At 39.0% G+C, this 21,030-nt stretch overlaps 1 long non-coding RNA gene across 3 annotated transcripts in view; it reads left to right on the top strand.

Annotated features, from left to right (window-relative positions):
• Nucleotides 1-15,132: 15,132 nt before the first annotated feature.
• LOC149917259 (uncharacterized) overlaps nt 15,133-21,030 on the top strand; it is an 84,958-nt gene continuing 79,060 nt past the window's right edge. For all 3 annotated transcript variants that reach the window (XR_016468030.1, XR_016468029.1, XR_016468031.1), the window contains exons 1-2: nt 15,133-15,165; nt 16,060-16,145. This is a non-coding gene — a long non-coding RNA (uncharacterized LOC149917259). The remainder of the gene's footprint in view (nt 15,166-16,059; nt 16,146-21,030) is intronic.

Raw genomic sequence — 21,030 nt, 5'->3', positions numbered from 1 at the left:
TTTTATTTTAAAGACGTAAGAAGCACCTGAAATCCAAAAGACTTCATTTTAAAATCTTGTACTCCAATTCTGCTTCATGATTGGCTTTTGAACATGAAAATGTCTTCTGTAAAGCTGTAAGCCCCAGGATGTAGCCTGCATGAATTACAAATTTGATGTTTACAAGGATAAAAGCTTTACATATCTGTGTAAAATGTGAAAAATACTAGAAGCTCAAAGTAGTTTTATCTGTTTTAATTATTTTTTTTTTGGTGAGTAATACCATAAAATCCCTTTATCTTTCCCAAGTAATTTCCCCTCTATTTTCCATGGTTTCTTGAGTGATAGTATTGCTATTATGTATATAAAGTGAGAAATTACATTTCTACATGTGTACATATAAAACTATTACTAACATACACATGGAATTAGCTTTTAATAGATTTTATTTTTAATGGCATATGACTTTATAAGATTTCAATTTTATTAACCTTTTATTTTAAATCAATAGAAATCAAATCAAAGTGAGTTCAGACTTTGGCAAAAGATATCTCAACCTCCCCTGCTTTTCATAGCATGCACACTGGCTGCCTGTTGCCAGTCTCCTTGATAAGGCAATGATGTGAGTCTTGGTGATGATTTCTTTTTCAGACAGATTGCTTTTGGCAAGAGAATCAACTGAAAAATACCAAAGATGCATAGCAGTATCTTCTGTATCCTAAAATATCCGACCAGGTTTAATGTTCTTACTGTTACTGTCCTGATGATAAGTATTAGAAATGTACAAATAATCACAGCACTATGTGGATATGAACTTTGGTAATAGGACTATGATATGGAGATCAAAACCTGAGTCATTTACAGTCCCAGAACATAAGTTTAGGGCACAGTCCTTATTATGGATGGGTTGAACCTAAGCTCTCAAAATTCAGAATAAATAAAGGTGGATCTCTTCCAGTCTCAAATTTATCCTACTGAAGACATCTGGAGATTTAATCTTAAAATTCAACTATTTCTTAAGGCATAATTGTTTTTGAAAAAGTGCTCTTAATTTGAAATAGTGTTGGGAAAATCCCCTCAAATTTAGGATAGACCTATCTTGGGACATGCGGATGATACAGAACAGTCTGAAGTACACTGCTCTTTTTCATTCATTTGGGTAATCTGTGGAGTTTATTACAGGTAATACTTCCAAATAAAAAAAGTACTGCAAGGAGAATAATCTCTACTTCTAAGAATTGTCTCAGAATTTCATTCTGGAATTTATAGGTGACGTGTCAAAAGAGCACAGACATTTACATTACTAACATCAAAATGAAAGATAAAGTAAAGTAAAGATAAATAAATGAACCAGGTAGAAAGAAGAAAATGAATGATGTAGGAAATACTTGGAGCCATGTATCCTACCATAGTATTTTCCCCCCAAAACACATTACCTCTGTGCAATGTCATCTTTCTGTTGTTAACATTATTAGAAAAACAGCAACAGGAGCAACACCGATATTGCTGATGTCTGAGGAGCTATTTTTGTTTAGATTAACACAGGAATGATAGCAATGAAGAAGAGAGTGACGGATGTGGTCGCACAGTCACACTCAGACTGTACCAGTGCCATGGCTGCAGAGGACGTGTTTGGGAGGCAAGTAAAAATTCTATTCTCATCTGAGCTCAAATCTTGAAAGACTCATTTAAAACCAAATCCTTTGAGTGTATCCATTTTATCTGTGAGACCTAATAGAAGGCTAATTTGAATGTACTGCTAATCTAGAGATCTCTATGCATAGGAGATTGATCCCCACTGGGGTTTTCTGAGACCCTGCCTGACATGGTGATGCTCATGCAGCTTGCTGTCTGAGAGGCTGTGCTCCACATACCCACCTTGCACAGAGGCTCAAAACTGCTTTAGATTTAATTTAGACTCGGACTGTACAGCACGAGGGCCTGGGTGTACTTTTGATTTTTATCTTTAGAGCAGACAGAGCAGGAGAGCCACCCCAGTGTCTTGGATTAACTCCTCTCTTAAGTAGAAATCAAACTCATCGCTGTCAGAAGGAAAAGTTTGTTATTCAGCTTTCTGAAAACTTAAACCCTGTCAACCCAAACCTCCAGCTTCTTTGAGTCTGTTGCTAGTGAAGAAGTAGGACTTCAAGGGAAGCAGGGCAGCCCCTCTGAATGTGCAGTTTGATGTGATCAGACTAAGGAGAACAGTATTGTTCTTAGCCAAGAGCTGAGTATTTGAATTGCCTGGCACCACTCATATTCACATGGAAAACACAGACCTCTAAAGCAATGAAAAGACTTCCTGATTTTTCGAGAGAAAAATGCCAGCCCCAAGCAGGTTTCTTCCCTGATCATTTCTGTATTTTGTGCTTTTATATACTTGTGGAAAATTAAAATTCAGCTACTTCTTAAAACAAAATGCTCACTCAGGGTTTTTTTAATGATGCTTTTTCAGGATGAATCTCAGATTTGAAAATGAAAGCAAATACAGCATCTTTACCAGTTCCGCTACCTTAGAAAACAAAAGAGAATGACAATTTGCTTTAGTCTTGTTCTTAAATGTTTTTCTTATAAATATGCTCAATGTAGACCAAATCATTTATGCCATAGAAAACAGCAAAATGAAAGACAATTCTTTTCACTTCATTCAACATTTTTATGGTATTTAAATATGACAATCCTGATGCAGTGTGTGAACTCAGACGTACTTGACTTTCCTTACAGTCAAGTCAGCTTTTGAGCTTGTCTGGAGTGAAAGGCTTGTCACTAAGGACAAGTGCCTCTCCACCATTAGACAGTTGCAACGATGCCCAGTAGGGTCTCATAGGTATATCAGGAGCCACGTAGTAGTGGGGTCACTGCTGAGATCTAAACTGACTGGTATCATTCCTTTCTTACCTGTGTGCCTTCTGTTCCCAGTTTCAGGTATATCCTTGGCAAATTTTAACATTACAGTGGTCCAGCAGTAAGAACAAGAAGCAGTTTTTTTCTTCTTTAACTCCTCTTGCTTTCATTTCCACGGAAGATGGCATACTTCTCTTCCTGTCCTGGCTTGAGCAAGGCCAGCAGCCAGCAAAGCAGGGTAATATGAATCTGGTCCTGCAGAGTCTGAACATGCAAATAAATCCTGTTCTTTGATCTGTGCTCAAAATACAGGAAGAAAACAGATATATTGTATGTTACGGTCAGCTATAAAGAAGCCAATTTTTTTTCTTTTTTTTTTGGGGGGGGGGGGTATTGGACCTTTTTGGTGTAAGTAAAACTAAATTTTTTTTTTTACTTGTTAACATGGATATTTAGGAACTAATTTACCTTCCAAATTTTAGCAGAGGTGGTAAGAAATTTTGCATAACTTCACTATGAGCATCAGTGCTCAATGAGTATTCTTTCTCCTGCATTGGGTGAGGCATCCTCAGCCTCCCATAATTCCAGGTTGGAGTGAGACATTTGCTCAGGGTTTGCTTTCTTCTTCCTTTGCACCTTACCACTCTGTCTTTGTAAGTCATCTCTGTGCTAAATAACAACAAGGATAAACTGTATGTTAAGTTTATCATGAAACCTGCTGGTACAACCATAATTTGTGCATCCAGCCATAGACTGCATTCTAAATAATTGTCCTTTACTTGACTCTGTTTTCACTAGTCAGCCTGCAGCTATGTATTTCCTCAGGAATTGTTCACATTAAAAATTACCACACGGTTAACTAATGTTCTGCTTAGCATTTTTGCAAAGAATAATTGACATAGATGCACAATCAATGTTGTCTATACCAACTTAAATTTAGCTGCTTCAGCTCTCATTAATGCAAAAAGTTGCATAAAATGCTATATTCTGATGGTGAAAACTTTAATAAATGAAGCACAGTTCTGCTCTTCTTCTATTTTATGCAAAATAAACGAGGACTTGTTCTGTGGGGGGGGGGAGGAAGGATATATTTTTTTTTCTGAAGGGGGAGGAGATATAAAGGAAGCTTTGGAAGAGCCACATTCACGACCAAATTTTCAGTGAACCTTACAGGATTTCTTTTTATTTGATACTTCTTTGCCATGACATTTGAATTCTATTCCTTACTTTTTAATGGCTAATCTATTTTAAAACTATATAAGCTTAATAGTGACATATGAAAGTTCTTATTTAGGGTAGATTTTTAATTTGATTGCTGTCTTCCCTGCTGTGTAAATAGTCTCTTGAGAGCAGATTTTTAAGAGTGTGTGTTCTCCTTTACATTTCACTGTGTAACAATTCCTCTTTACCCATCCTCTCCATCCTCTGAGCAAGCCAAAAGCAGACAATAGATACATACTAATGGAGCTGTGTACTTGCCATCTGTAAGAGCAGCTGCTCTCCTGCATCTGTACAATATGTTGGAACTGAGAGCTTCACTAATCTGCATAATAAGGAGAAGGCTTATCCCACTCTAGCTAATAATCTCAAGCAATCGATGCACTTCATTCCCTCACTGTAGAACACAACAAAGTTTCAATATGTTTACATATTCTCCAGATAAACAGAGGTCAAGCAAAAGAATGGACTACTTATTCTGCCTTGAGCAAACAAAAAAAGGAAAAGTTAAAAAAAAAAATCCTATTTGCTGTCATTTTTGGAACTGTTATCAGCAAAACTAAGTATCATATTTTTATTTGCAATTCAAATGGAAAACTAAGTTTCTTAAGAACCAAATTAAAATATCAGTGCATTCAGTCAAGCATAGGTTTTAAGCTGTCTGTAGTATTGAGCATTTTGGTTTTGTACTGTGACCCCTTTCCCTAACTCTGACTCCTATGAAAGCATTAAATGAGCCATCCTGTGATTTCCTCACCCTATGTAGCACTGAATATAATCCAACCAGAGAAGTGCTGGCAAATAATTGTTCTTGGTACTGACTCATTCCAAGAGAGCCCTCACAGCTGATTGTACACACATTCTTCTCATAGCTATTGTGTACAGAATTTGATATTCACAGCCATTGTAGAATGGAAATTCTGCCCATGACTCCCATATTGGTGGAAATAGCTGCAGTGCTGTATTACGCTGAGGAGGAACAGAGAGCAGGAAAATATGATGGGGGTAAGCGATAAGTACTATTTATTTTCATTTTATTTCCAACACTAAGATGAGATTTGCGTTTCATCTCTACCAGCATCCTTTAGGCAGCAATACTGAGAGTAGAACAATGAGAATGATTCCATGGAGGAAAAAGAAACGTGAAATGTGAAGGTTAGAGAGCATCTGCATTCCTGTTATAAACACATCAAAATAAAAGAGATTCTTAGATTTCTTAGAAGATGGCTGCAGTTGTACGTTTTGTACTATTGACAACTTACTCTAGATGAAAGAAAGGGGATGATTGTGAAACAGAATGGAAGGAGGCAGTGCTCATGGTGCCAGCATACAGTTGTTCCACGCTCAGCTCGTTTTCCTGGTGGCCAGCCAGTTTCCTTCCCTCCTGCAGAAACATCCTGGTGATGCTCATGGGGCTGCCTGGAAATTTTCCTGTTCTGCCATGCTGCACATGATAAAAACTGGTGCAAGAGGAACAATCTGCTGGCAAGCTTGCAGGTAACAAGGTAATTCTGAAAGCCTTTTTGTGTAGTATTGTAGAGCTAAAAGGACAAACAAAACTTTAATGACATGTTTTGGTACAGTTATATTGGACAAATCACTCAGCTAGCTGTCTGGAGAGGCCATGAGCAACATATGCTACGAAGGACACTTAATGCAGTGTTACTGAAGATACATTTTAAGGCAAAGTACAATAAGCACACCTTGTTATTTCTTAACAAATGAAATACAGGAATAAAAGGATGTGATGGTTCGTTCATCCTCTGAGTTGGCTGTGGTCACTGTTTTAAATCAAGCTTGCTCTCCACTGCCTGATTCTTCTTATTTTTTTCAGTTAGTATTTGAAAAATGGCGGGTAGCATGTTAAAGAAATGTCTTTTTCATATGTATCTTGTGAGCTGTGAATGGTAGGAAGCAAAACATTTTTAAATACTTAATCACAAAATCTCTAAGCAAGGTTCCATCTGGAAAACCATGGGGAAAATGTGTAAAACTTGTGTGCACATGTGCTATATGCAACCATTTATACCCAAGTAACATTTCAGCTTCAACAGACTTGAATTTTTATGATTGGACTAGAATCAGTTATGTCTCTCTGAATTTCAGTTGCCAAACTGAGTCATTTCTCTTTTGAAGCAAATACGTACTTCCGATTTGGCAAGAATCTCATGTCCAAATCAATACATCATTGTCTTTTAGTCACCCCAAAAGTCAGAGTCAAACCATGAATATTTGGTAATATGGTGTTGGTGATTCTGGAGTAATCATACTTGTGAGAACTCTTGTATTTGCCAGTGTGCAGTCAGTGGATACTGATTAAATGACAAAAAGAATTTTCTGAAGAATTGAGTGTACACCCACTCCATGTACAATTACTGTTTAAACAGAATTTAGGGGAAGAAGTTAAATCACATCATTTCCCCCCAAATCTGGGATTCTGTGGCACCGAGTACTTTATTTGTAGTATTACAACATAATGTATTGCCTGTAATCCCATGGCCATTCATATCACAAAGTAGCATTAGGCTGATATTTTTACATTTCGCACCGTTTTCATGCTCTGAGCTCTACAAAGTGAAAAGAAGCTTTGAGAAAAGTCAGACCCTGAGGATTTGGAGGTAACGTCAGATCCATCCACCTTCCCCCTCACTGTGGTCAGCCAGGCTCTTTGCTCACATCACACTGAAAAAGGAAACAGTGGCTCTAATGGGGGAAAATCAACACAAACCAATGACATCCCCAGATGTCCAGCCTCCATTCGGTGGCTGACAAATGTGCAGCAGATGGTACGAGTGCTCCCGGATGTATTTACGGATCAATGTGAGAGTACGTAAATAAATAACCAACAAGAAATGCAAGCCACCTACCTTACTGTCGGTGCCTTGGTGACACTAATGAGGCTGACCTGGCTGGAAACATGGAGGAAAAAGAAAAATGCTATTTTAAAATTTACCTGTGCTGGTGTGCAAAAGGGAAATGCCAAATTCCCTGTTGAGCTGCCTGTATCCTAGGACGAGCCCCTTTCACTCCTAAGGAGAAATTCAGAGGAGTAGGTGCATTAATCAGATTACTGTCACCTTCTCTGTATGTGCAGAGATGCCACCCTGGTTCAAGGGAGGATCTAACCTCTTCCATCCTCCATACATATGGGAGTGCTGAGAGCCTTGCCACATCCTGTGGGGTGACTTATGGCCATTACTTGCTGGTTGTTTTCCCTCTGCAGCAAGTTCTTTCTTATTCAAAAGACTCAAGAGTATGCCTGGCTTTTCATTTCCCTTTACAACATGAACAGTGGTCTTATTGAAGTATTAGTGGGAGTCAGGCCATATTTGAAGGAGGTGAGGGGGCAGCTGGGGCTGTGGGATATCCCCAGGGCAGCCCCTGATCTGCTGTTCCCTTGTCCCACTTGGCTGTGGTGCTGGGTGCTAGAGCAGAGGGAGCACTGATTCATCAAAACAAAGGGTTTTGCAGGATTCATGGCTTACAGAAGATTTGTTCTACCCAAAGGCTAATCCAACAGGGTGAAAAAGATCAGTAGAATGTTTTCCAGTGATATTATTCTAACAGCCATCATTATGTTGTGCTCTATAAAAGTGGGCACCACATGTCTGTCCCTGAAAGATCTCATAGTCTAAATAAAAGTCTTGAGGTTTCCAGGCACACGGAAGTAGCACAGATATTCCCTCACTGCCCTTAAAAGCAAACCAGCCAGCCTCACCTGCTACTCTGTTCTCTGCTAGGTTTTGGTGCTGAAGTTAAGTGCATCTCTCCTAAAACACTCGCTTGTAGGGGTCAGTGCTAAGCCTGTTACGTGTGAGATGTATCACATCTGTGAAACACTTTATTAAAGGCTGTTAGAAACATTATTCTTTGGAAAACTTGGGTTGTAGGTCTTGCCCAGTGAAGAAGGTGACAACAAGCTCCTCAGACAAACGAAGTACGGTTGAATGAGAGAATGCTTTGCAGTTGCATAGCTACAACCTAACTACCAGAAGCCTTTTAGAAATAGTCTTTCCCAGCAGCCAGGTGTTCAGCAGAGATACAGCCGCAGGCATTGTGGTGGTCCTGGGCAGCCACGTTTGGTGCTCTGTTTCTACTTTTACATTTGCCATGTGCGAGATAGATGTTTTGATACAGGGGTAGTGTGGAGTTTGGGGCTGAAGTGGTACTGTGCTCTGGGTTTATGAAGATGATTGTGCTGGACCATATCAAATTTTGTTGTTGAGAGAAGTTTGCATTTGCAAAAAATCAAATTACAAAGATTAATTAAATTTCCTGTAACACATACATTGTGTATAAAGCTGCAGAAGGAGTGCAGTGGATATATGGGTATTGTTATCTCCTCTGCTGGTTCAGTGAGGGTTATTTTCAAAACATGAAATGGATATGAACTGAGGTGAATGTATCATCCACTGCTGATCCTGTGCTAAAAAGATGCCTCCAGGTGCACTTCACTGACATCTCCTGTACTAAAGTATACTTACTGGTACCCTGTATAAGAAAATAGCAGTTAGTGTTCAATGTTGTAGAAGAGGACAAACAAATACAATCACGTAACGATAAGTCTGACATTGCCAAAATTAAATGCCTACAGAATAGAAAGTATATTTTCAGTTCTACAATAAGCAGCATGTGCATACAGTAACCGATACCGGCATGTCTTTGAATTGGTGTTGGAGGTTTGCACTCAACAGACGACTGAAAATTCTTGGTTTAATAAATGTTATTACCAACACCAATAAGAAAAATCAGACCTCCTTGCTTTTGACTTGGAGTAAGAAAAAAATGCAGAAGGTAAGAAAGACTTAAAGATGTTAAATAATTGGTGAAGTCAAATTAGATTTTAAAATATGGTGGGTTTCCTGCCTGTAAATGCAATGGACCATTTTTTTCCTCCTTTACATCATTGCCATGCCAGCTGAAATAAATGATATTACTCCTTTTAGTCTACGATATTGCAGTGATGCCATTTCACACATCTGAGTGAGAGTAGATTTTGCTTGAATAAGCCTATTAAAAAAATTCCTTGTTTTTGTTGTATCGATGTACTCTGCGTGTGACAGCACAGCAGGTGGCTGTATCGAGGTGAACTCTAATTAATTCAAATCAAAAAGTGAGACCCAGCTAACAAGCTCTACAATTAGCGAATTACATCAAGTGTATGCAAGCATCTATCAGCAAGTGGCTGACCGGCCACCGGTGTCCTCGTAGTAGATCCAGCCAATGTGTTATTCATGACTGCAGTGAGTGCTGATCCTCTCAAACCAATGGGAACTTTGTGGGGTAACTTCCAAGCACTGCCATCAGCACGTGGCCAGAATCCCATCCCACAGGGGCAAAGCACCCGTGGGAGCCAGGAGCACGGGATGTAGACTGGGATGCTCTGAGCAGCATTTCATCCTGTTGCTACCACCAGCACTTTGCTATGAAACAAAATAACCCACGAGAATATGAGATAAAATGGGTGGTCTTGCTTTGTTACTGTGAGGGAGTCTGGAGCCGTATGGCGTATTTATGAACAGTGCAGCCTTACGCCTACTTTTAAAAGCCGTGCTGCGAGTATTTCACTGTGCTTTTCAAAGTAGCTATAAAACATAGGAAAGGCTTAGGGGAAAAAGATTCTGCTCCCACAGTAAATCAAAAGTGAGCAGACAAAGGTCAAAATAGCAAAAGCCACAGGAACATTAACACTTAGGATATAAAGATTTCCTAAGAAACTAATGCTTGCTCTTTCCCCAGATAACACAGACACCTTATCTTTGGGAGTTTACAAAATGGAGCCAAGCTATACAAGTAACCACTTAACTGAACCGAGGCCTGGATCTTTTAGCAGTCTGCAGTCATTAAAGCTCTCAGAAAGTCTCCCAGGAGCCAATGTGCTTGCTTAAGTATATGCTGTAAAAGGTCCCTGAGATTTACAAGGAACCGCTCCATGCTAAGCTAGGCACCATCTGATAAACAAGCAATTTTAGCTCCAGGCTAAATGATGCTCTTTGAGGCTTTGATTTACAAGGCTGCCGATGATATATTTGTAGTTCTAGGGTAGGTTCTGCTGTGGACCTGCTGTGATTACTCATCCATGAACCAAGTTAGGGCTCAGATCTTCAACCAAGAGGTCAGAAAATTGTCAGCGGAGTAAGAAATGTTTGATAAGGTTTATTTAGATGCTAACAGCATTAAAAAAATAAATTAGGCAAACAGTGGTGAACAATTCTTAAGCTTTCTAGGGACCAATTTTTTCCCCTTTTTTCCTTTTTCTTTTTTTTTTTTTAATATTAATTTAAAATGTATTTTGAGTCAAAAAGATATGAGAGTAAGTCCAGAATTGACTTTCTTGACTGATTTTACTTTCATTAGGTGATCTTTTGGAAAGAAGAATACACTTAGTTTAACACCTTGAAATAGAAAGTACTAACTTGCAGTCTATGAAATTTCTCAGTCCTGTTATATTTCTCCAAGCATCTAAAAAACAGCCTGGAAACAAACAACATAATTCATGTAAACGTAAGAAATTTAAATTAAAAACACAAACAGACTCAGGGGAAGGAGAGCAGAACCCAGCATTTCAGGAATGTTTTGCTTTCATCGTTCTTCACCGCTCCAAGACCTGCGGGCCCAAACCTGCGTGCTGCTGAGCATCTCCTGAGAAGTGGTGAGTAGCTTCAACTGCTGCTAAAAGTGGGGATTTCTTAGAAGCTCCTCTAACTTTGCTCTCGCAAGTACACTATTCATAGAACTAAAAAAAATAAATGTAAAATGTGATTTTAGCCTTGCTGCTACGACAAGACCAAGCCTTGTTAAAGGCAGTATAAACACACAAGCTTTAGTTAGGGACAAATGCGGCATTAATTTATTGCTTTTAAACATAACTCGTGTTTTCTGTTTAGAAATGTTCTGTGGCACTAACAGCTGAGCTTGTTTAATTAATGTCACTGGAAAATGCTGGAAAATGCTTTTTGTTATCTCAAAACCTCTAGACAATTTACAGATGCATATTTAAAATTCTGCTATATTTTTCTAGATGGTTTTCAAATTTAAAATCTCTATTTCTGTAACTTTTGTTCTAATTATTTCCAAAAGTGCCTTGCTTTTTAACTGAACTCCACAAAAAACCTTACGAATACCCAGTTTTGTTTTACCTCTATACCTACCTAGATTTGCCTCTTTAAACACTTTGTCCATTAAGCTCTTCATTTTGCAAGTGTCATATGCCATGCAACCCACTGCCCTGCCTTCTCACAAAGTTCAGCTGAGGTTTACAATTTCATAACGCAGAGAAGGCCTTTATCAAATGGTTAAATGACCGTAAGAAAACAGCACACTGCTCCTGAAGGAGCCTGAGACTCAGCGGAAGGGGCTCCTGTCAGACGTACTGTGCTCCCTGTGTGGGGGCACACGTAACAGACGTTTGCATTTTTAGCAAACACTGTGCAAATTGTGCACGCCCTGGGCAGCGCTGTGTGGCCCTGCCTGGCGGCAGCACTGCACCTGCCCTGCTTCGTACCACCAATAATGTCTTGTATCATCTGCAGATAGCGTGTGTGATGCACACCGAGCTGTGTCAATAGCCTGATAATGCAGATATCCCGTGGGAGATTTCCACTTCACAAAGCTCCCTATTGAAGTTCTAACAGCGTCAGGAAAATGGCTTTTAATTGAGGCAGCCTTGATGCTGTGCACTGGCTGCCTTCCAGTGAGTGCTTGTGTTAGTCCTGGGACACAAATGGGATTTACAGATCTGCAATGAATGGTGCATACGTGGAATCATAGAATGATTTGGGTTGGAAAGGACCACTAAGATCATCTAGTTCCAACTCCCCTGTTATAGGCAGGGATACCTCCCTGTCCATGTATCTGTTACATGTGTAATGGATGTGGAATAGGGTACCCAGGTTCAAGTAACAATGTAGGAGATCACTTAAAGGGAGTTTGAATTTTGAAGCAGTTCATAAGAACACTACTCGTTAATTTGGTTTCGAGCCTATATGTAAATTTAAATATTTCTTTAGTAAGATAAATGCCACTAGAAAAATGAATGGTTTCTAAAACACAGCTTTTACTGTCATCGTTTTTTATCTGCCTTTTTATAGAGAGGGTCTTTGTGGGATCAGGTTCTCTAAACTGGAAATGAATGTCTGAAGTCAGAAGTGGAACCTATGAGAGAGCCACTACCAAAAGCAACTCCATGTAAGAGATCAGAGATGGTTGTCTATGGCATTTCTGAGGCAATGACCACTAATGTCTGGGCTGCTCCTTGCTCTGGCCCGTTCCACTGATGACCACCCAAGCCCATGCTTGTGTATTGGTTTCCCTATCCAGTCTCAGGGGTCGGACTGACAAATAAAAAGCAGGTTGTTTCCACCTACTCTGCTGCTGGGGCTTTTCTCACCCCTGGAGATGGTCTTTGAGATCCTCTGGCTTTGTCCTGGTTGTCAAGGTCAGATGAATGTGGAATCCGAATCCTCATGAATATCATTATGCCCCAGAATTTTCCCAAATTCCAAATGCTGGGACCTTTTCCAGTCCTTTGCAAGGCTACTCATCTTGAAAAATAAAATAAATTGGTAAATCTCCATTCCAATTCCGGAAGATAGAATCTAGGCAGCTCACAAAAATGTGAAAATATGCAAAGTAAACAGACTGCTTCTGACAGTAACAACCCTGCAATTGCATAAAGCATCATCAAATTGCAACATGCACGTATTAAGCTTTGAGAACAACTGAATTCGCAGTGACACATTCTCTGCTCTTGAATTCATTATCACACATGCTCAGCTTGGAGATTTGCAGTATTGCACCTTGTTCTCAAAGGCGGTCTCCAAAGGAACTCTCTATTATCAAGGTAATCTCATTTAGGTACAATTTTCTCAAGTTCTTGGTGAGCTGTAGGGAGAATTGTAGCAAGGGTGGGGCAAAAGGGTACCAAAGTGCACTCAAGCCCTTTTTTTTGGTGCCGCCACCTGGAAGATACCCGGAACAAATCTGTGAGAGGTACTGGAAGGAGCCGGTGAAAGGCTGGAAGGATATGTACTGCAGTGCCCCGGCACCCTGCTATGATCAGCTGGACTGATCCACATGCACTATTCCCTTTATGATGGATACTTTATTAAGTAGAAATTCTTAGGGAAAACAAAACGAAACAAAAACAAACCAAATCATCTCATTTACCGTGCAAATGGTATTAATGACTCACCAGAAAACAGTAAGAAGAGAGAGATAAATACTTACAGACATTAAAGCTGGGCTGTCATCCCCCCTAATAAACATCCTAATAAATTTTCAGTCAAGTACAAAGAAGTACATACACTATGACAACGATACAGTCTTGACTCTGGCCATTCTTCTGGGGATTCCTTAAATCAACATGCTAATGGACGCTCTTATGGGCATTTTTAATAGTCTAATATATTATCAGGATGTAGAATTTTCAAGTATTTTTAATTGATGTGGCTTCTGTTAGTTCTACTGGACAGTCTGTTAAAGTATTTTTCCACTTATTCTAAGAAAACATATACATGCAGATGTGCATTTTGTGCTGGTCAGTAGACACTATTAATGCATATATAAATAATTTTTTATGGTTGTCTTTTCCAGAAGTCGTTATTTTTGTTATGTTTAGAATCCGAGAGCTCTCTTGTAATAATATTTATTTAAGGTCAGAATAAAGGTTATGCTATGATAGAATACATTCTCTATAAAACACACATGCTATAGCAGCACATAATTTATTATCTATTTACATTTGTTTCCTTGATTTTATAGAATTGATATTTGAAGATGAGAAAGTTGATGCTCTATTTATTAAAAATAATTTGAGCTGTTAAAGGGTTTTCATTTTTGTTTGGCTTCACTCGAATGTGCTTATTTACAGAACTCATTTCTTCAGTTCTCATGGATGCACTAAATTACATCTTCCAACGAGAACATTACTTCCTTTCCAGATAGGCACCATGCTGTCATAGCAGGGGCTGCAGCACAGCCACAGCCAGTAACAGCTACAGACTGATGGATCTCTATGCAGAAGGTCTCCCCAAATCCTGCAGAAGGCACTGCTCTGAGGGGACATCGGGGCAGTGAGGGAAGCAGAGGTGCCATTGGGGCCAGCAGCACTGCCTGCCAGCATGTGCCCTGCCACATCTCTGCACAGTCATACATATATATACCTATACACACACACATAAATATATATACACACATCCAGCTGCTTGCTACCTATACCTCAGTGCCACAGAGTGATGCTGAGCACCTCTTCTATGCATCAGCAATGGGCAGGCGAAGAAACCCAGGTATATTTTGATAAGGACTAAGGAATATAATCAGTGTCTTTTCCTTTGCCCCTAACTGTACATTACAAATCACCAGGGCTGACAGTCAAGAAAAGTGTTTTGCCGCAACTATGCTTGATGTTTATGTACTGAGATACATCTCCAGATGACTGTCTGAGAGGACAGCTCGGATACCACCAACAAATGAGACTTGCATTTATTGTAGTATTCGAGCTCCTATTAGCATTCAAGAGGCTTTTTGGCAGTGTACTCAGTGTACTCACTGGGTCTGCAGTGAACTGTTCTAGTCCATGATTCAAATGATTATCAGCAATAATAGCATTTCTAAAGCAGTAACACTTCAGTAAAAAGACAAAGACTTATTCAAAGAGCATGCTGCACAGTATGGGCTATATTTTGAGACTATTCCTTCTCACATAAATGCTTCCTTAATCTTTGGGCCAGCTGTGCTCTCGTGTTAGCACAGGTCTTCCATAGTGTGATAGAACTAAATCAGGCATTTAGCTCCATCTAACAATACTTTAGAAGCATACTTGCACCTATGCAAGCTTTCTTACAGTGGATGACTTGCTTCTTGGTCAGCAAGTGCCAGAATGTGCAGAAAAACTCCCGTGCACACCTGTCAGAATTGGGCACTGCACGAGCCTGGTGCTTAGCAGAGCCCAGCTGCAGGGAGGAACCCGCTGCCCAGGAGCCAGGAGAGCAGCTGTGCTGATGGCAGGGCGGTGGGAGCAGGTGGGGTGGGTTACCCACATCAGGAGCTACATAATGGCTGGTTTGGCTCAGTGATGGTTTTGCTCTGTGTGTGAGGGGTCTGTGCTGTTGTGCTAGTTCCCAGGTAATAGCTTTTTTCTTTTATGAGGTTTCTATTTTTATCTTTTGTTTGTTGTTTTGCTCTCGTGCTGATAATAAGGGGTGCTTTAGTATAGGCCTAGGGTAAGGGCTCTTCTTGCTCTGTAGGAATTGAAGGGCTGTATCTCTTATGGGGTTTCTGGAAAAAGAGTGAGAACCTACACTTTTTCCCTTGGCAGGTGTCTCATTTTGTTTTCTAGCACTAACTGGCTTGGCTGACAGTGTTTCTGGTTTGCTGTTTGTGAGGTGCTTTGTACTCTCTTTTCTTGTGTGCTAAAGAAGGGGTGAGGCTTGATTGATTCAGCTCAGTAATGCAAAACTCAAGAAAGAGTTCTGTAAAGTGTGCACTAGGGCTGTCTCTGCATCAGCCAGCACAGCTGACCTAAGTGGAAGCTGTTATGAGAGAAACACACCTGTTTTGCTGGCTTAAGTTTCCTGGCTTCTTTGGGCTTAGCTCTAATTTACCTGTGACTATCATGAAAATTTCTCTATGTATCTTTTGTGATTTTGAGTTATCTGTCAACTCAGTAGTTGGTTGCTGATGAAACTATGCTGCTAGAGGCAAGCATTGCTGCAGCTGGTGTTGGTAAAGCTTAGTATGAGTTCAAGTGAGAGATACGAAATCTTCTGATGACTGTAGTTTCTTCCTTTGTCTGTGCTTCAGGAGTATGCTAAATTGTCCATGTAGCACTTGACTGTCAGTTGTTATAATCCACGGGAGATCCCTGAGTATGTGAGGGCTAAGCCTTGAGACCAGGTAATAGAATATTCTGTTCCTCAAATGGAAAGAGTGGAAGCACTGTGTTGTTTTTCTTTCCACTGCTGTCATATGCTGCTGTTACTTTGAAAATTTAATTATTTTTTAATTTTTTAATCTTAGGATGTAGTTACGAAGAAGGCGAATGAGAAAACACTCCTGTTGGGGGACATAAAGCTGATGTTTTGTTGCCAGGAGAAGTAAGTGTGGTGAGTAACAGGATCTGAGCTCTTCTACTTTGTGTTTACTTTTATTTTCTGTAGTAAAGTATGCAAAAATAAGTCAAATGTATCTACCATTCCTGAACGTGTAATTAAAAACAATGGGTCTCACAGAAGCTCTTTTCATTTCTATTCAGTGGTAATAGACGTTTATTAACATCAAAACCAGAAACTACACCTGAAGTAAAGTTGCAGCTGTAGTCCTGAAAAGGTATTTGAACGCATCAGCTTTTAAAAAAACAAAACAGAAAACAAAAATTCTAAAAAAGTATCATTTCAAATAGGAGAAAAAGTGAATAAAATGGAGAAGGGAGCAGAGGGGAAAATGTGCAGGAATTTAAGAGCTGCATGGAAAAAAGAAAAGGTACTGAATAAGAAAGGGAAAAGAAACATAAAAACTGAATGGCAGTCAAAAAGGAAAAAAAAAAAAAAGGCGAAATTGTCTTAACCACTGTTATAAATGAGCACAGAATTATTATTTGTTTGTAAAGGTCTGGATTTTTCCTATAGCAAACCCAGATCATGGGAAGACATAGCCTAGTTCTGTTCTTGTTTAAAGTGGACTGAAGTTGGGGTTTGGGGAAGAGTATGGGAACTGCTGACTCACGGCCTGAACCTCTGATCAGTCACCTGAGGTGAGCAATGAGTCAGCTAGGGGAGCACAGGTGAAAGCAATTCACCTGTGCTGCAGGAAGGGGTGGAGCCTGGCTCCACCTCTCCTAGACCCATTTAAGAGCTGTCTACCAGTGGGGAAGGGTCTCTTCTTCTGAAGATCCACTCCACTGGAGTTTTCTGAGCGAGCCCACAATATGGGTAAGCATCCTATCTATTCTCATTGTCTTGCTTTGCCTAACTCTCTTGTTTATTTCATTATTATAACATCTTAATATTATTTGATTATACAATATTCCTTTATACAGTTTTCCTTGATTATACACTATCTTAATATTCTTTGATTACACAGAAGTTTTCTAATCCTTCTCTGTGCTGCCTTGCTAGTGGGAATGCGTTTGAGGCTTTAGTGCTTTTAACTGAAGATGGGAAGAGTTGTACAATGAATATCTTGGGCAAAAATGTTCTTGGTATTCATTGAGAACTTTCAGGGTGGAGATGGGAAAACAATGAATTAAGATTTACAGAACACCTGGGGAAGTCGGGTGAGTTTTTGACCAGAAATACTGGATGCTGCAAAGCTGCATACTCCTCTGTGATGCTAAGTGATTAATGATAGGACCAGGAGGTCTGATTGATGGTTGGACTTAATGGTATTGAAGATTTTTTTCCAACGTAAATGATTTTATGATTCTGTATTATGGCATTTGTCCTCATGTTATGACTATGCTGTCTTTATTTATGAGGAATGCAAAATTAACTGATTATTGAAAACCAAGTGTAAGCTGAAATAAGAATGCTTAATACTGTTTTGGAATACTTTGAGAGATGAGGGGAGAAATTCATTGTAGGTTTTGAAATATGTTTTGCTAGGTCTTTTAAAGAGATCTTTTAAAGGTTTGGCTCTGCTGTCAGTATTTAGTTTGTTTAGCAGTAGGAAGGCAGATTCTATCCTTTAGGAAAAAAATGAGAGAAGTGTATGCTTTCCATGGTATTTATGAATAATTAACTGTAATCATAGCATGACTTGGGATGGAAGGGACAGCTAACATCACCCAGTTCCAACTCCATGACACAGACAGGGCTGCCACCCACCAGATCAGGATGCCCAGGGCCCCATCCAACCTGGCCTTGAATGCCTCCAGGTGTGGGCACCCACAGCTTCTCTGGGCACCCTGTGCCAGTGCCTCATTGTCTTCTGAGCAAAGAGTTTCTTCCTAACACCTGGTGAACTGTTGACCCAGTTTACAGCAGTGGAGGATGTGATGCTATTTTAATATTATCTCTGACAAGATTGCTGTTTGCTCAAATTAATACTCTCAGGAGGTACTTAAACTCAGTTTCATTTCTTAATGTTATTTACAACTCTGGACTTGAAGAGGAGGATGAGAAGAAGCATGATCAAGTCCTCTCTTAATCTGCAGGTGTGACGAATGTCTTTTAATCATGAGAGATCCTTGTTGCCAGCTTTGTTTTTGTTGAAAATGTCTAGTGATAAGAGATACCTCAGATGCTCTGTTTTTGTTAATTGTACCCTTGGTGAAGTCAGTGTAAATTGTGTAATCAGTACCAAAACTTTGAGAACCTGTGAGCTGTCATCTCCATTTTCTGATCTATTTAGAAAATGTTGCCTGATGCTCTTTAAATGTGCATAAAAAGAAATTCCCAGCACCAAGAATTTGTGTTCTTAATGACCAAAGCAGAAACTAAAGAAGGAATGCAGGGACTTGGTTGTCTTTTTTAGGGCAGAACCTGATTTAAAGGGAGATGCAACCTGATTTAGAGAGATGCAGCAGTGTGGGTGGAGCCCTGAAACTAAGTGGCTGGAAAACCCCTCTTCCTTGAGTCTCACAGCTGATTGCTGAGTCATACAGCCAGGACATAGCAGCTATGTCCTCAGAGTGGGTCCTGCCATAAACTGAAATTCAGTCCTATGGTTGCTATCCATTTGATTGATGTTAGTTACAATAACTTGCAGCGCTGAGCTGAGGTTACTGCTCCAAAATATTCCCAGTTTCAAGCATCTGGGACAGCAAGTACACTCTTGTGGACATATAATAAGGATAGAAAAATAATGTTCAGTTATCAGGTGGGAAATTATATTTATTCATTGAAAGAATACTTCAGTTTAAAGAATCCAGGGTTTTAGGTGCTGAAGACATTGAAGACATTGATTACTACCTTGAACACCCAGTGAGATATGAAGAATAAGTAGCAGAAATTGGTGTGTTTAGCTCTGAGGTGATGGTGGGTACTTTCTTGTCATAGAGTGGAAGCACCTTAGAGATTAAGAATTTTTGACTTAGATCAAGATTTAAGTGTGCAATTTTCTTTGTGGTGTTATCTGTAGAAATATTTCAGATGTGTTTTAAGCAACTGCAGGCCAGTGGTTGTGGCTGAACAGGTTTTTTGAGTTGCAGTGTAGTATATAATAGTCATATCTCAGACTGATGAATTGATTAGGATAAGGAATACGTATGCATCACACTTTAAACAATTTTAAAATAGTGTTGTGTGGTAATGAACCAAGTTAGTCTCTTCTATTACCTGCCTTATTAGAGTAATAATGTGCAGATCTTGTTTCACAATATTGTTATAAAAATTTTTGACATGTAAATTCACTCAAGTTCTTCAAGTTTGTATTGATTTTTATAAAAAAGAATTGGTTTATTTGACCTACCTTACTTCGATTTTATTTTTTTTCCCCTCCAGGAAAATCAATATAATAAAATAATTCTTTCCTGCTGTACTCTTCTTCACTAAGCTCTTCTGAGAACAGTCAGAAAATCTTTCCTTCAATTATTTCAGACTTGTTTGTATTAAATCCTTTCAAAGGGACCCATGTAAATGTGCTACTCTAATAAGGACATCTCCCTATGATAGAAGCTAAATAAAATTTTACATTTAAGGTGAGTAAGAACCAGTTATGGAGAAAATTGTTCAATATATGTTCCACCCTAATTTCTTTTTCCATGCAAAACCTGCTGCAGCTGTAAAGTAGGAGAGGAGTTTAACAATACAGTATGCATAATTCATGCTTTTGGCCTTCTGTCTGCGTTTTTCTGGAATCCTACATATTTAGATTAAGTAAAATTATTCTTGCCTACTATCAATACAGTTTGTTTTCAAGGAATATAATGCAACATATAACAGACACTACTTGGAACAAAATACCATTTTCAGTTCTGCATGACAGATCCTGACTTAACATTTTTGGAGTTCAGAATCTTAGAATAACGGGGCTTTGCAAAGAGTTTTTCTCTATATTGTAGTGATTCACTTAATATGCAGTGGAGGTTTAGATGACTTTTCACATAGTTATTTTCAAAGTTTTGCCAACTGTTAGTTTTGATTGAAGTTCAATTTTACTGCTGCTCATTACTGATTTAAAAACAATCTATTACTTTTATGCTTTAGATGTTATTTCCATGACCAAAACCCATTTTCTGGGTAGGAGCCTTGCCTTCCCAGCAGAAGAAACGTGGTTTTTGAGATTTCCCCACCAAGTATTTTAAATCTTATAGCCTTTCAAGTCAGTAATTCAAATCAACATGCCTTGAAAAGATCAAGGTAAATTATGGACTCTTGGCTTTTGGAATGAAAGAGCTGGGCCTTCTTTTCAGATTGAACTGGTTCTAATGTTATTCAATTTTTTTTTTCTGCCTACCCATCTTCTGCTGGAAATAGCTTTGTAAAAACCTGAAATGAAACCAACTACAGCTTTGAAACAATAGAACTGAAAAAAATGCCCATATAATATTGCCAGTTTGTAATTATACAATATATGTTATACAAAATGAAGTTATCCTCTCCAGTCAAGAGATGCGAATCTTTATCACTTTCCTTATGCTGCTCTTCTGAGTCTTTGTGGTGCTTTTTGAGATTCTTTTCAGCCTTCAACTGAGTTCTAAACTTCTATTTAGAATATTATGTATTTATTTGTTATAATATTTATTATATTCCATTCAGTGATAAGAAGGCTGAATTTCTCATTAAGCTTTTCCATAGTAAAGCTTTAGGAATAACACTGGCTTACTCATGCAACTGAATATTTGAAATACTGGGTTAGAGAATAATTCAGATTCTTCAAGTTGCTTATACTGGGGAGCAGAGAGTGTCAGTTTGAGCATCACAGCTGGAACTGAGTTGGTCTACAGATGCACCTGTAAGGTATTCTTCCCAACACTTTCTGAATGTTTCAGTGCTCCCCTCCTGCTTCAATTCATGCTTACAGAAAGCAAATGAAAACATAAATATTCCT

Source organism: Phasianus colchicus, chromosome 7 (genome assembly GCF_987193195.1).
Source record: "Phasianus colchicus chromosome 7, bPhaCol1.hap1.1, whole genome shotgun sequence".
NCBI lineage: Eukaryota > Metazoa > Chordata > Aves > Galliformes > Phasianidae > Phasianus > Phasianus colchicus.
This window is presented reverse-complemented; position numbering and strand designations above follow the sequence as displayed.